General features: G+C 45.8%; 1 protein-coding gene across 1 annotated transcript in view; it reads right to left on the bottom strand.

The window, feature by feature from the left end:
* The window catches only part of LOC144503790 (collagen alpha-3(VI) chain-like), a 253899-nt gene extending 240776 nt beyond the window's left edge, over window positions 1-13123 (bottom strand). The window contains exon 1 of the mRNA XM_078228676.1: window positions 13009-13123. The gene's annotated coding sequence lies outside the window, so the exon portion shown is untranslated. The remainder of the gene's footprint in view (window positions 1-13008) is intronic.
* Window positions 13124-14155: the final 1032 nt, after the last annotated feature.

Below are 14155 nucleotides of genomic sequence, written 5' to 3' on the forward strand. Positions count from 1 at the left end.
TTCTGGGTCACTCACTGGAGAGAACGTCACAGCTGAAGATCCACAGCAGGTGGAAGCAGGGACATCCCAGGAAACCGGCACTCGGAGGGATGCTGGAGGTCAGGACTCTTGCCAATGATATGCCCCTGGGCCCAGTCATCCCACAACTGCTGGAGCTGCAAAGGCAGAGTCGTGAGTATCAGGAAGGGATGACAACATTCCTCCTCTGACTGCAAGGCCAAATGGATTCTCTTTGCTCTTAGTTTTGATGAAGGGTCGCATCGCCTTCTATTCGAGGAGATGATGCTGTTATTGCAGTGCACTGAAGTCAACAGTGCAAGGTTGGCGTCCATAATGGAGAACTTGGTGCAAGGCATGTACTCCACAGCAGGGGATGTCCGCATCATAGTGCAGGGCCTCCACTGCATGGTGCAGGCACCAATGGGAATCCATGAGTGTCACTGCCAGAGGATGGTAGGGTTCTGGATGTCATTCCATCCCATGGAGGAGCACAGGGGCCCCTGGGAAACTAAAGGAGTACAGCGCAGGGCCCTTCAGCCAGGGGACATTGGGTGTCTCCGGCCCATCCAACACACACTTCCTGTGAGCAACACGCCTCTAGCTCGTAACACCGAGGTGGGCAGCAGCCCAACATCTTCACTGCCCGAAGCAGGGCTGGACCCTCAAGGGCCCAGCCCCCTCCCCCCCCCCCCCCCCCCAGGAGATGCTCACCAATGTCATCTCAGACAAAAGGGTGCATAAGTCAGCAGGCTACCTCAGCCTGTTCCTGCCCCACTGAACTCATTTGCTCCTATCTTGACTCCATTCTCTCTTCTCTTGTCCAGTCCCTTCCCACCTACATGCAAAATTCCTCTGATGCCTTATGTCATATCAACATCTTCCAGTTCCCCAGCCAAACCACCTCCTCCTCACAATGGATGTCTAATCCCTCTACACTTCTATCCCCCACCAAAGAACATAGAACATTACAGCGCTGTACAGGCCCTTTGGCCCTCGATGTTGTGCCGACCTGTGAACCCAATCTAAAGCCCCTCTAACCTACACTATTCCAATATCATCCATATGTTTATCGAATGACCATTTAAATGCCCTTAATTTTGGCGAGTCCACTACTGTTGCAGGCAGGGCATTCCACGCCCTTACTACTCTCTGAGTAAAGAACCTATCTCTGACATCTGTCCTATATCTATCACCCCTCAATTTAAAGTTATGTCCCCTCGTGCTAGCCATCACCATCCGAGGAAAAAGGCTCTCACTGTCCACCCTATCTAATCCTCTGATCATCTTGTATCCCTCTATTAAGTCACCTCTTAACCTTCTTCTCTCTAACAAAAACAGCCTCAAGTCCTTCAGCCTTTCCTCATAAGACCTTCCCACCCATACCAGGCAACATCCTGGTAAATCTCCTTTGCACCCTTTCCAATGCTTCCACATCCTTCCTATAATGCGGCGACCTGAACTGTACGCAATACTCCAAGTGCGGCCGCACCAGAGTTTTGTACAGCTGCAACATGACCTCATGGCTCCAAAACTCAATCCCTCTACCAATAAAAGCTAACACACCGTACGCCTTCTTAACAACTCTATCAACCTGGGTGCCAACTTTCAGGGATCTATGCACATGGACACCCAGATCCCTCTGTTCATCCACACTACCAAGTATCTTACCATTAGCCCAGTATGCTGTATTCCTGTTACTCCTTCCAAAGTGAATCACCTCACATTTTTTCGCATTAAACTCCATTTGCCACCTCTCAGCCCAGCCCTGCAGCTTATCTATGTCCCTCTGCAACCTGCAACATCCTTCTGCACTGTCCACAACTCCACCAACTTTAGTGTCATCCGCAAATTTACTAACCCATCCTTCTATGCCCTCATCCAGGTCATGTATAAAAATGAAACAGCAGTGGCCCCAAAACAGATCCTTGCGGTACACCACTAGTAACTGAACTCCAGGATGAACATTTCCCATCAACCACCACCCTCTGTCTTCTTACAGCTAGCCAATTCCTGATCCAAACCGCTAAATCATCCTCAATCCCATGCGTCCGTATTTTCTGCAATAGCTTACCATGGGGAACCTTATCAAACGCTTTACTGAAATCCATATACACCACATCAACTGCTTTACCCTCATCCACCTCTTTGGTCACCTTCTCAAAGAACTCAATAAGGTTTGTGAGGCATGACCTACCCTTCACAAAACTGTTCTATTCTGTTCTGATGATGCAACTTTCCAAAATAGTGCTGCCGATATGTCTTCCTACTTCCTCAATTGTGGTTTTCAACCAATTGTGGTTGACAGGGCTTTCAACCGTGTCTGACCCGGGCCACTGTTCTCACCCCTCCCCTCCCTCCCAGAACCAGGATAGGGTCCCCCTAGTCCTCACTTTTCACCCCACCACTCTCCGCATTCAAAGGATTATTCTCCGCCATTTCCATCAATTCCAGCATGATGTCACCACTCATCACATCTTCCCCTCACATCCCCAGTCAGCATTCCGCAGGGACCGCTCTCTCCAGGACACCCTGATCCACTCCTCCATCACACCCAACACCTCACCGTCCCTGCCCATGGCACCTTCCCATGCAATCATAGAAAGTGCAGTCCCTGCCTCTTTATCTCATCCCTGCTCACCATCCCAGGTCCTTTACACCCCTTTCAGGTAAAGCAGCACTTCACATGCACCTCCTTCAATCTGGTCTATTGCACTTGCTGCTCCCAATGTGGTCTACTCTACATCAGAGAGGCCAAACGCAGACTGGGTGATCGCTTTGCTTAACACCTTCGGTCCATCTGCAAGTGGAACCCAGACCTTCCTGTCACTTGCCACTTCAACACACCACCCTGCTCTCCTGTCCGCATGTCCGTCCTTGGTCTTTTGCACTCTTCTACTGAACCCCAACTCAAACTGGAGGAACAGCACCTCATCTTCCAATTGGGCACTTTACAGCCTTCTGGACTGGACATTGTGTTCAACAACTTGAGGGCATGAACTCTCTCCTCCACTTTCACCCCATCTCCATTTATTTTATTCCATTTTGTTTCAACTCATTCATCCATTTTATCATCCTTCTTTCTCACTTCCATTTTTCCACTTCTCCATTCCAGCTGTCTTTCTTGCCCCCTCCCCCTCACCTCCACTCCCACCCCCAGTCCTTCAGGCATAATCCCCAGGCATCCCTTAACCATCTGTACCTTTGTTCTGCCATTCACGCATTCTGATTACTTAATGGGCACTCTTAGCACCTTTCTCAGCCTTCTGTATCCTCATTTACATTCTCTTTGCCCCATTCCAGCCACCTCCCCCCCATCGCCCACACTCATAGTATAAATCTCTGCTGATTCTCTTTGCTCTTAGCTCTGACGAACGATCATCTAGACTTGAAACATTGGCTCTATTCTCTCCCGATGTGGAGATACCAGCGTTGGACTGAGGTAAACACAGTAAGAAGTTTAACATCACCAGGTTAAAGTCCAACAGGTTTATTTGGTAGCAAAAGCCACACAAGCTTTCGGAGCCTTAAGCCCCTTCTTCAGGTGAGTGGGAATTCTGTTCACAAACAGGGCATATAAAGACACAAACTCAATTTACATGAATAATGGTTGGAATGCGAATACTTACAACTAATCAAGTCTTTAAGGAACAAACAATGTGAGTGAAGAGAGCATTAAGACAGGCTAAAAAGATGTGTATTGTCTCCAGACAGGACAGCCAGTGAGACTCTGCATGTCCAGGCAAGCTGTGGGGATTAAAGATAGTGTGACATGAACCCAATATCCCGGTTGAGGCCGTCCTCATGTGTGCGGAACTTGGCTATCAGTTTCTGCTCAGCGACTCTGCGCCATCGTGTGTCGTGAAGGCCGCCTTGGAGAATATCAGAGGCCGAATGCCCGTGACCACTGAAGTGCTCCTCAACAGGAAGAGAACAATCTTGCCTGGTGATTGCCGAGCGGTGTTCATTCATCCGTTGTCGCAGCGTCTGCATGGTTTCCCCAATGTACCATGCCTCGGGACATCCTTTCCTGCAGCGTATCAGGTAGACAACGTTGGCCGAGTTGCAAGACTATGTACCGTGTACCTGGTGGATGGTGTTCTCACATGAAATGATGGCATCTGTGTCGATGATCCGGCATGTCTTGCAGAGGTTGCTGTGGCAGCGTTGTGAGGTGTCGTGGTCACTGTTCTCCTGAAGGCTGGGTAGTTTGCTGCAGACAATGGTCTGTTTGAGGTTGTGTGGTTGTTTGAAGGTGAGAAGTGAGGATGTGGGGATGGCCTTGGCGAGATGTTCGTCTTCATCAATGACATGTTGAAACCTCCAGAGGAGATGCCGTAGCTTCTCCGCTCCGGGGAAATACTGGACGACGAAGGGTACTCTGTCCACCGTGTCCCGTGTTTGTCTTCTGAGGAGGTCGGTGCGGTTTTTCGCTGTGGCGCGTCGGAACTGTCGATCGATGAGTCGAGCGCCATATCCTGTTCTTATGAGGGCATCTTTCAGCGTCTGGAGATGTCTGTTGCGATCCTCCTCATCTGAGCAGATCCTGCCTATATGGAGGGCTTGTCCGTAGGGGATGGCTTCTTTAACGTGTTTAGGGTGGAAGCTGGAGAAGTGGAGCATCGTGAGGTTATCCGGGGCTTGCGGTATAGTGAGGTGCTGAAGTGACCGTCCTTAATGGAGATGCGTGTGTCCAAGAATGCAACCGATTCCAGAGAGTAGTCCATGGTGAGTCTGATGGTGGGATGGAACTTGTTGATGTCATCATATAGTTGTTTCAGTGATTGTTCACCATGAGTCCAAAGGAAGAAAATGTCATCGATGTATCTAGTGTAGAGCATCGGTTGAAGGTCCTGTGCGGTGAAGAAGCCTTGTTCGAACCTATGCATGAAGATGTTGGCATATTGAGGTGCGAATTTGGTCCCCATGGCTGTTCCGTGTGTCTGGATGAAGAACTGGTTGTTGAAGGTGAAGATATTGTGGTCATTAACGATAGTCAGCATGGTTTTGTGAGAGGGAGGTCATGCCTCACTAACCTGGTGGAGTTTTTTGAAGAAGTGACTAGAATGGTTGATGAGGGAAGGGCTGTGGATGTCGTCTATATGGACTTTAGTAAAGCGTTTGACAAAGTCCCTCATGATAGGTTGGTGCAAAAGGTTGGATCTCATGGGATAAAGGGGGAGGTGGCTAGATGGGTGGAGAACTGGCTTGGTCACAGAAGACAGAGGGTGGTAGTGGAAGGGTCTTTTTCCGGCTGGATGCCTGTGACTAGTGGTGTTCCGCAGGGCTCTGTATTGGGACCTCTGCTGTTTGTGATTTATATAAACGATCTGGAAGAAGGTGTAACTGGGGTGATCAGTAAGTTTGCGGACGACACGAAAATGGCTGGACTTGCAGATAATGAGGAACATTGTCAGAGGCTACAGAAGAATATAGATAGGCTGGAAATTTGGGCAAAGAAATGGCAGATGGAGTTCAATCCAGATAAATGCAAAGTGATGCATTTTGGTAGAACTAACGTAGGGGGAGCTATACGATAAATGGCAGAACCATAAAGGGTGTAGATACGTAGAGGGACCTGGGTGTGCAAGTCCACAGATCGTTGAAGGTGACATCACAGGTGGAGAAGGTAGTGAATAAGGCATATGGCATGCTTGCCTTTATAGGACAGGGCATAGAGTATAAAAGTTGGGGTCTGATGTTGCAGTTGTATAGAACGTTGGTTCGGCCGCATTTGGAATACTGCGCCCAGTTCTGGTCGCCACACTACCAGAAGGACGTGGAGGCTTTAGAGAGAGTGCAGAGGAGGTTTACCAGGATGTTGCCTGGTATGGAAGGGCTTAGTTATGAGGAGAGATTGGGTAAACTGGGGTTGTTCTCACTGGAAAGACGGAGGATGAGGGGGTGACCTAATAGAGGTGTATAAAATTATGAAAGGGCATAGATGGGGTGAACGGTGGGAAGCATTTTCCCAGGTCGGTGGTGACGTTCACGAGGGGTCATAGGTTCAAGGTGAGGGGGGGGAGGTTTAACACGGATATCAGAAGGACGTATTTTACACAGAGGGTGGTGGGGGCCTGGAATACGCTGCCGGGCAAGGTGGTGGAGGCGGACACACTGGGAACGTTTAAGACTTATCTAGATAGCCACATGAACAGAGTGGGAATGGAGGGATACAAAAGAATGGTCTAGTTTGGTCCAGGGAGCGGCGTGGGCTTGGAGGGCCGAAGGGCCTGTTCCTGTGCTGTATTATTCTTTGTTCTTTGGTCCAGGATGAAGCGGATGAGTTGTAAAATTGCATCTGGAAACTGGCAGTTGTTTTTTGGCGCTGAGCACTGAGGCCGTTGCAGCAATGCCATCGTCGTGGGGGATGCTGGTGTAGAGTGCCAAGACATCCATTGTGACGAGGAGCGCTCCTGGTTCAACTGCTCCATGTGTGCCGAGTTTCTGTAGGAAGTCTGTAGTGTCGCGACAAAAGCTGGGGGTTCTTTGTACAATGGGTTTCAGGATGCCCTCGACATAGCCGGAAAGGTTCTCGCACAGGGTCCCATTGCCCGATGCAATGGGACGGCCGGGTGTGTTTGCCTTGTGTATCTTCGGGAGGCAGTAGAGATCCCCAACATGGGAGTACGTGGGATGAGAGCACGGAGGGTGCTCTGAAGGTCCGGATCAAAGGTCTTGATCAGAGTGTTGAATTTACGGGTGTGTTCTTTGGTCGGATCTGCGGGTAACTGTCTGTAGTGTTCCTCGTTGTTTAGTTGTCGGTACACTTCTTTGCAGTAATCCGTTCTGTTCAGTATGACGATGGCCCCTCCTTTGTCTGCTGGTTTGATGACAATGTTGCGGTTGGTCTTGTGAGCACAGATGGTGTTGCGTTGTGCTTGGGTGATGTTCGGGGCTGTGTTGTGAGTGCGGCTGATGAATTTGGTGTTGACGCATCTCCTGATGGCTTGGGCATACATGTCAAGTCGAGGGCAGCGGCCTTCCGGAGGAGTCCAATTCGACTCTTTCCTCTTCGGATGCACTGCGAATCTTTCTGTCGGCTGTTCCGGTTCATTGGCTGTCTCATTGTGTTGGCTGTTGTCCTCTTGGGGTTTGTGGAAGAACTCCCGCAGCCTCATTCGCCTGATGAATTCCTCTGTGTCTGCTGCAAGACTGATGGCGCAGAGTCGCTGAGCAGAAACTGATAGCCAAGTTCCGCACACATGAGGACGGCCTCAACCGGGATATTGGGTTCATGTCACACTATCTTTAATCCCCACAGCTTGCCTGGACCTGCAGAGTCTCACTGGCTGTCCTGTCTGGAGACAACACACATCTTTTTAGCCTGTCTTGATGCTCTCTCCACTCACATTGTTCATATCTTAAAGACTTGATTAGTTGTAAGTATTCGCATTCCAACCATTATTCTGTAAATTGAGTTTGTGTCTTTATATGCCCTGTTTGTGAACAGAATTCCCACTCACCTGAAGAAGGGGCTTAAGGCCCCGAAAGCTTGTGTGGCTTTTGCTACCAAATAAACCTGTTGGACTTTAACCTGGTGTTGTTAAACTTCTTACTCTATTCTGTCCCCACAGACGCTGTCAGATCTGCTAAGATTTTCCAGCACTTTTTGCTTTTGTTTCAGATTCCAGCATCTGCAGTATTTTGCTTTTATCGAACATGCCGACCGCTCTATTGCCCACCCACACTTTGGCAAATCAGACCACAAGGCTGTGCTCCTGCTGCCTGCTTACGAGCAAAACCTGAAACGGGAGAATCTGTTCAAGAAAGTCATACAACGTTGGTCTGAGGAATCAGATGATCTCCTATGGAACTGCTTGGACTGCTCAGTATTTAAAAACTCTGCAACCAGCCTGAACGAGTGCGCCACTACAGTAACTGACTTCATTAGTAAGTGTGTAGAAGACTGTGTGCCAAAGAAGCAAATTTGTGTGTTCCCCAACCAGAAACCATGGATGAACAGGGATATCCACTGCCTGCTGAAGTCCTGGTCTAGGCTTTCAAGTCAGGCGACCCTGATTTATACAAGAAATCCAGATATGACCTACGGAAATCCATCAAAGATGTCAAAAGTTAATACCGGACAAGCTAGCCACACGACCACCCCGACTATGGCAAGGTCCTGGAACACCTGGATAACAAAGAAACCTATGTCAGACTCCTAGTTATTGACTACAGCTCAGCCTTCAGCACCATTATTCTGACAAAACTCATTTCCAAACTCCGTAGCCTGGAGCTTGGCTCCTCCCTCTGTGGCTGGATCCTCGACTTCCTAACCCACAGACCGCAATCTGTAAGGATAGGCAACAACACCTCCTCCACGATCATGCTCATCTTGTTGCATGGTTTTAATGATGTTCGCAGCCATAGTACAGTGTTCTATCATTAACCTTGTCTGAAAGTCAATTCATTCAATCTGCCATGGGATATATCTGCTTGCTACTCACCTGTTAATTAGGAAAGTTCATCGAGGGCGGCACAGTGGCTAGCACTGTTGCCTCACAGTGCCAGTGACCTAGGTTCGATTCCCAGCTTGGGTCATTGTCTGTGTGGAATTTGCATGTTCTCCTGTGTCTGACTGGGTTTTCTCCCACCGTCTGAAAGATGTGCTGGTTAGGTGCATTTAAATTCTCCCTCAGTGTACCCGAACTGGAGTGTGGCGACCAGGGGATTTTCACATTAACTTCATTGCAGTATTAATGTAAGCCTACTTGTGACCCTAATAAATAAACTTAAACTTACATCAACCCTGTGGTCTGTTGTGTTCTAAATGATCTATCATATTATCAATGACAAGGATAATTACTTTTCTGTGTTGCAGCCATCAGACCTAACTTATAACAGTAATATCCAGGATAGAGATGGTAAATGAGGAATAAATAGCACAAGTTAAATTAATGTTGAGTGATCTCCTAATACCAGAGGCTCAGGGTTTAATGAAACATCAATTGGCAGCTTATTATGGAAACAAATATCCATCCTGTTGATTTAATTTAAACTAATGAGCTCCATTTTCTTCTTCAAATTATTCCAAAGAATTAACTTTTTATTGTAACTGATACAAACTGATCACAAACAAAATCAATAAATGTTCAAATGCACGCTATCACCACAAAGCTAGAATATTTTGATTAGTAATTAATATTATATTAGTAATTAATATTATATTAGTAATTAATATTTTCATTAACAATATTTTGTTAACAAAAGCATAGCCCCACTTAAATGGATTAAAAGTTTGACATCAGCTCGGGATATATCAGTGATGGCTAAGTCTACTTGTCATGGAACTCTAAGCAATTATCAGAGGTAAAAGGAAGAAACAGAAAAGCTGGAAATCTGAAAGAAGATAAGAAAATGCTGGAATTAACCAATAGGTCAGTCAGTATCTGAAAGAGAAAAGAAATGTTAATATTTCAGTTAGAACCCTTCTTCAGAGTGGTCATTGCTGATTCAAAGAGCATCTAAATCTGTATTAAGATATAATTTACATAGATGGCGCTGAAGTGTTTAAAAATGTAGAAGAGTTATTTTTCTAGATGTGAACAGTGTATCCTTTTCACCATCTTCATAGAATCATAGAATTCCGACAGTGCAGAAGAAGGCCATTCGGCCCATCAAGTCTGCACCGACAACAATCCCACCCAGGCCTTATCCCGTTATCCCACGTATTTACCCCTAGTCCCTTTGACATTAAGGATAATTTAGCATGACTAATCCACCTAACCTGCACATCTTTGGATTGTGGGAGGAAACTGGAGCACCCAGAGGAAACCCACGCAGACATGGGGAGACCATGCAAACTCCACACAGACAGTGACTTGAGGGCAGAATCAAACCCGGGTCCCTGGTGCTGTGAGGTAGCAGTGCTAACCACTGTGCCACCATGCCGTCCCTTATCAATGTTGTCATACTTATCAAAGGGGAAAGAAAGCTGATGACAATAGTTCCAAGGTTTGGATAAATAATTGTTGCAATATTGAAAGATTGCTATATTATTGGAGGTGTCATCTTCTGGATGAGACTTTGGGACATCCGTCTGTCTCTTCAGGTGGATCTACAAGATCCCTATTTGCTTCAAGAAGACGACCATCATCCTGGTACCTAAGAAAAACCAAGCAACGTGCCTTAATGACTATCAGCCGGTAGCTCTGAACATCCATCATTATGAAGTGCTTCGAAAGGTTAGTCATGGCACAAATCAATTCCAGCCTCCCGGACTACCTGGATCCACTACAGTTTGCCTACTGCTGCTACAGGTCCACAGCAGACGCCATTTCCCTGGCCGTGCACTTAACCCTGGAACACCTAGATAACAACCTGTGTCAGATTCCTATTTATTGACTACAGCTCAGCCTTCAACACTCTTATTCCCATGAAACTCATCTCCAAACTCTGTAGCCTGGGCCTCGGCACCTCCCTCTGCGAATGGATCCTGAACTTCCTAACTCACAGACCACAATCAGTAAGGATAGGCAACAACACCTCCTCCACAATAATCCTCAACACCGGTGCCCCACGAGGCTGTGTTCTCAGCCTGCTGTTATACTCCTTGTAGACCTATGACTGTGCAGCCAAATTCCCCTCCAATTTGATTTTCAAGTTTGCTGACAACCGTAGTGGATCGGATCTCAAACAATGATGAGACAGAGTACAGGAATGAGATGGAGAATCTTGTGAACTGGTGTGGCAACAATAATCTCTCCCTCAATGTCAACAAAATGAAGGAGATTGTCATCGACTTCAGGAAGCATAAAAGAGAACATGCCCCTGTCTACATCAATGGGGACAAAGTAGAAAGGGTTGAGAACTTCAAGTTTTTAGGTGTCCAGATCACCAACCTGTCCTGGTCCCCCCATGCCGGCATTATAGTTAAGAAAGCCCACCAACGCCTCTACTTTCTCAGAAGACTAAGGAAATTTGGCATGTCAGCTATGACTCTCACCAACGTTTACAGATGCACCATAGAAAGGATTCTTTCTGGTTGTATCATAGCTTGGTATGGCTCCTGCTCCACCCAAGATCGGAAGAAACTACAAAAGGTCGTGAATGTAGCCCAATCCATCACGCAAACCAGCCTCCCATCCATTGACTCTGTCTACACTTCCCGCTGCCTTGGCAAAGCAGCCAGCATAATTAAGGATCCCACACACCCCGGATATTCTCTCTTCCACCTTCTTCCGTTGGGAAAAAGATACAAAAGTCTGAGGTCACGTACCAACCGACTCATGAACAGCTTCTTCCCTGCAGCTGTCAGACTTTTAAATGGATTTACCTTGCATTAAGTTGATCTTTCTCTATACCCTAGCTATGACTGTAACACTACATTCTGCACTCTCTCGTTTCCTTCTCTATGAACGGCATGTTTTGTCTGTATAGCGCGCAAGAAACAATATTTTTCACTGTATGTTAATACATGTGACAATAATAAATCAAATCAAATCAAATCAAATCCCATGGTACTACTTGAAGACTAGGTAGTTCTTTAAATTCCAACCAATTTTCCCTCAATCAATACCACCAAACACATCTGATCATTTGTCTTGCTTGTGACTGGTATGTGAGCCCACAAAACAACAGTGACCACACTTCAAAAAAAATTACTTCCTTTCTGTTTGAAAATAGTGAATAAAAGTTTTCCTTTCACAATGATGCGAAGGCATGAAAGAGGATGCAGAAAAGGTTCATGAGAATGGTTCCCAGGATGAGGAGCTTCAGTTATATGGATAGTGTGGGAAGCTGAGGCTGTACCTTAGAGAAGAAAGGACTAAGAGGAAATTTGTTCGAGGTATTTAAAATTATGAGGGGTCTGAACAGACGAGATAGGAGCAGTCTGTTCCTGTTGCCAAAATCGTCACGAACCAGAGAATACCGATTTAAAGTGATTGGTAAAAGAAGCAATGGCAACATGAGGAAAATCTTTTTTACACAGCGAGTGATTAGAATCTGGAATGCACTGCCTCAGAGTGTGGTGGAAGAAGATTCAATTGAGGTCTTCAAAAGAGATTGGATAATTATTCAAAGGGGAAAATGATTCAGGGCTGCCAGACAAGGCAGGCAGGTTAAGTTGCTCTTGCATAGAGTCAGCATGGATACAAGAAGGTGAATAACGTCCTGTGCTTTAACCATTCTATAATTCTATGCCTCTACATGACCAATGTGCTTTCAATTAAATTCTCCATAGCTTCCTTCACGGTTGCAGAATTCTCTGTGGTATCAAGAATTTGACTATAAGTAGTTCCACCGGAAACTGTAACCCTCAGGGCATCTCACCCAAATGGTGCTAATCCAAGCATGGCAATGTGAATGTTTAGGATATTCAACTCTGGAGTGCATCACGTTGCACAATTCTATTTTTGAACAGCATCAGCATTTGTGGTTTCCAAGGTCAATAGAAATCAGGTGTCAGAAATATGCCCAGCATCTTTTGCTTTGCCTTCTGCAGTTCTGGATTGTTGCTGCCAAATGTAGTGCAGCTCCAACTGGAATTCTCTAGTTCAGCTCAGAGCACAGTCTCTGTGGCACGAAAGCACTCAAGCAGGAAAGAGTTTCTCTTTTTGCTGGTTGTGCTGAAATACACTTACACTTTTGCTGCAAACAGCATACAGAGGAAGTCTTAGCCTATGTTTCCCCAGGAAGCTGTCAGTACAGCCTTGTGAAACATGATTTTTAGCTTTAAATTCTGCACAATCTGTTCTCTGTTTAACATCAATTCTAAAGAGACCAGAACTCAGAAACCATTAGAATTACCAAGTCTTGTGAAACATATAAAACCTGATGATAAATTATATAGTTCTTAAATGAAAGTGAAGTTGATCTAAAGGCAAATTATTAACAAGCCATCGCTGTTCTCAACATTTCTTGACTGAATTAAGAACTACAGCTGGTTGCAATGGAGCATTTACAATATCACAACAATTCCCAAAAGAAACACTGTAGTTTGTGTGAATTATATCCGAGACAACTAAGTTCTTGCTGTTTAATCAAAGATATTAAATAATCACTTACAGCTGAGGAAGCACTTGTAGAATGGAACTGTCCGTATCATGTACAGAATGTGTTCTCACTCAACGCTTCTTCTGTACAGTATACTATTCATTTGTGGTCTTCCTACAGAGAAGACAAGTAATGAACTCGAGGATCAGCCTACTCATTGGAGGATATTACTACAAGCAAATGTAATTCTTCTGTTAAATGACAGATGAAATTCCATTTCATTGAGCTCGCCCATGCCCCTCCCCTTGAATCACTCTTTCTAAGCACTGCACAAATGTCAATTTTGCTGTTGCCTGTTAGCTGAAATAATTAATGGAAACAATATTACTGGAATTTTTATCTCCAAGTCTAATAGGGGCCAACAGATTACATGGAGTGACATACAGCCAAACTGAACTGTACTGCAGCCATTGTTGATTTCATTTATATAAGTTTTACATTCTCAGACACTTAAGGTGTGATTATTTAACTTCACTATTATCCTGGAACTATGCTCAATTTCAAAACATGCCTACACTGTGACATTGAAACAGAAAATAAGTGCATCTTATTCTTCCTCTCCCTCCCTTGGCCTCACACTCACTTGTTTTGTCCAGACTTCAACTGCGTCACATTCACTCATGTTACAATCGAGAATTTCCAATAAGAAAGCATCCAACCATCACCCTTGACATTCGATGGCATTACTCTCACTGAATTCCCCACTATCAACATCCTGGGAGATACCATTGGCAGGAAACTTAACTGGACCAGCCCTATAAACACTGTGGCTAAAAGCTGATTGGAGATTGGGAATTCTGCAGAGTGACTCACTTCCCAACGCCCCCAAATCCTGTCCACTATCTACAAGGCAGAAGTTAGGAATGTGGTGAAATACTCTCCCCTGGATGGCTACAGCTTAAACAACACTCAGAAGCTTTACCATACAGGACAACGCAGCCAGCTTGCTTGGCACCGCATCCACTACCTTAAGCATTCACTCCCTCCGCCACCTGTGCACAAGACTTCACCGCAGCAACTCACCAAGTTTCCAACAACAGCATCTTCCAAACACACAACTTTTTCACCCAGAAGGATAAGACAGTGGATTCATTGGAACACTTCCACATGCAATTTCCGCTCTGAGCCACTCTCCATCCAGACTAGGAAATATATCGCC

The sequence above is a fragment of the Mustelus asterias genome, chromosome 14 (genome assembly GCF_964213995.1).
Source record: "Mustelus asterias chromosome 14, sMusAst1.hap1.1, whole genome shotgun sequence".
NCBI classification, from domain to species: domain Eukaryota; kingdom Metazoa; phylum Chordata; class Chondrichthyes; order Carcharhiniformes; family Triakidae; genus Mustelus; species Mustelus asterias.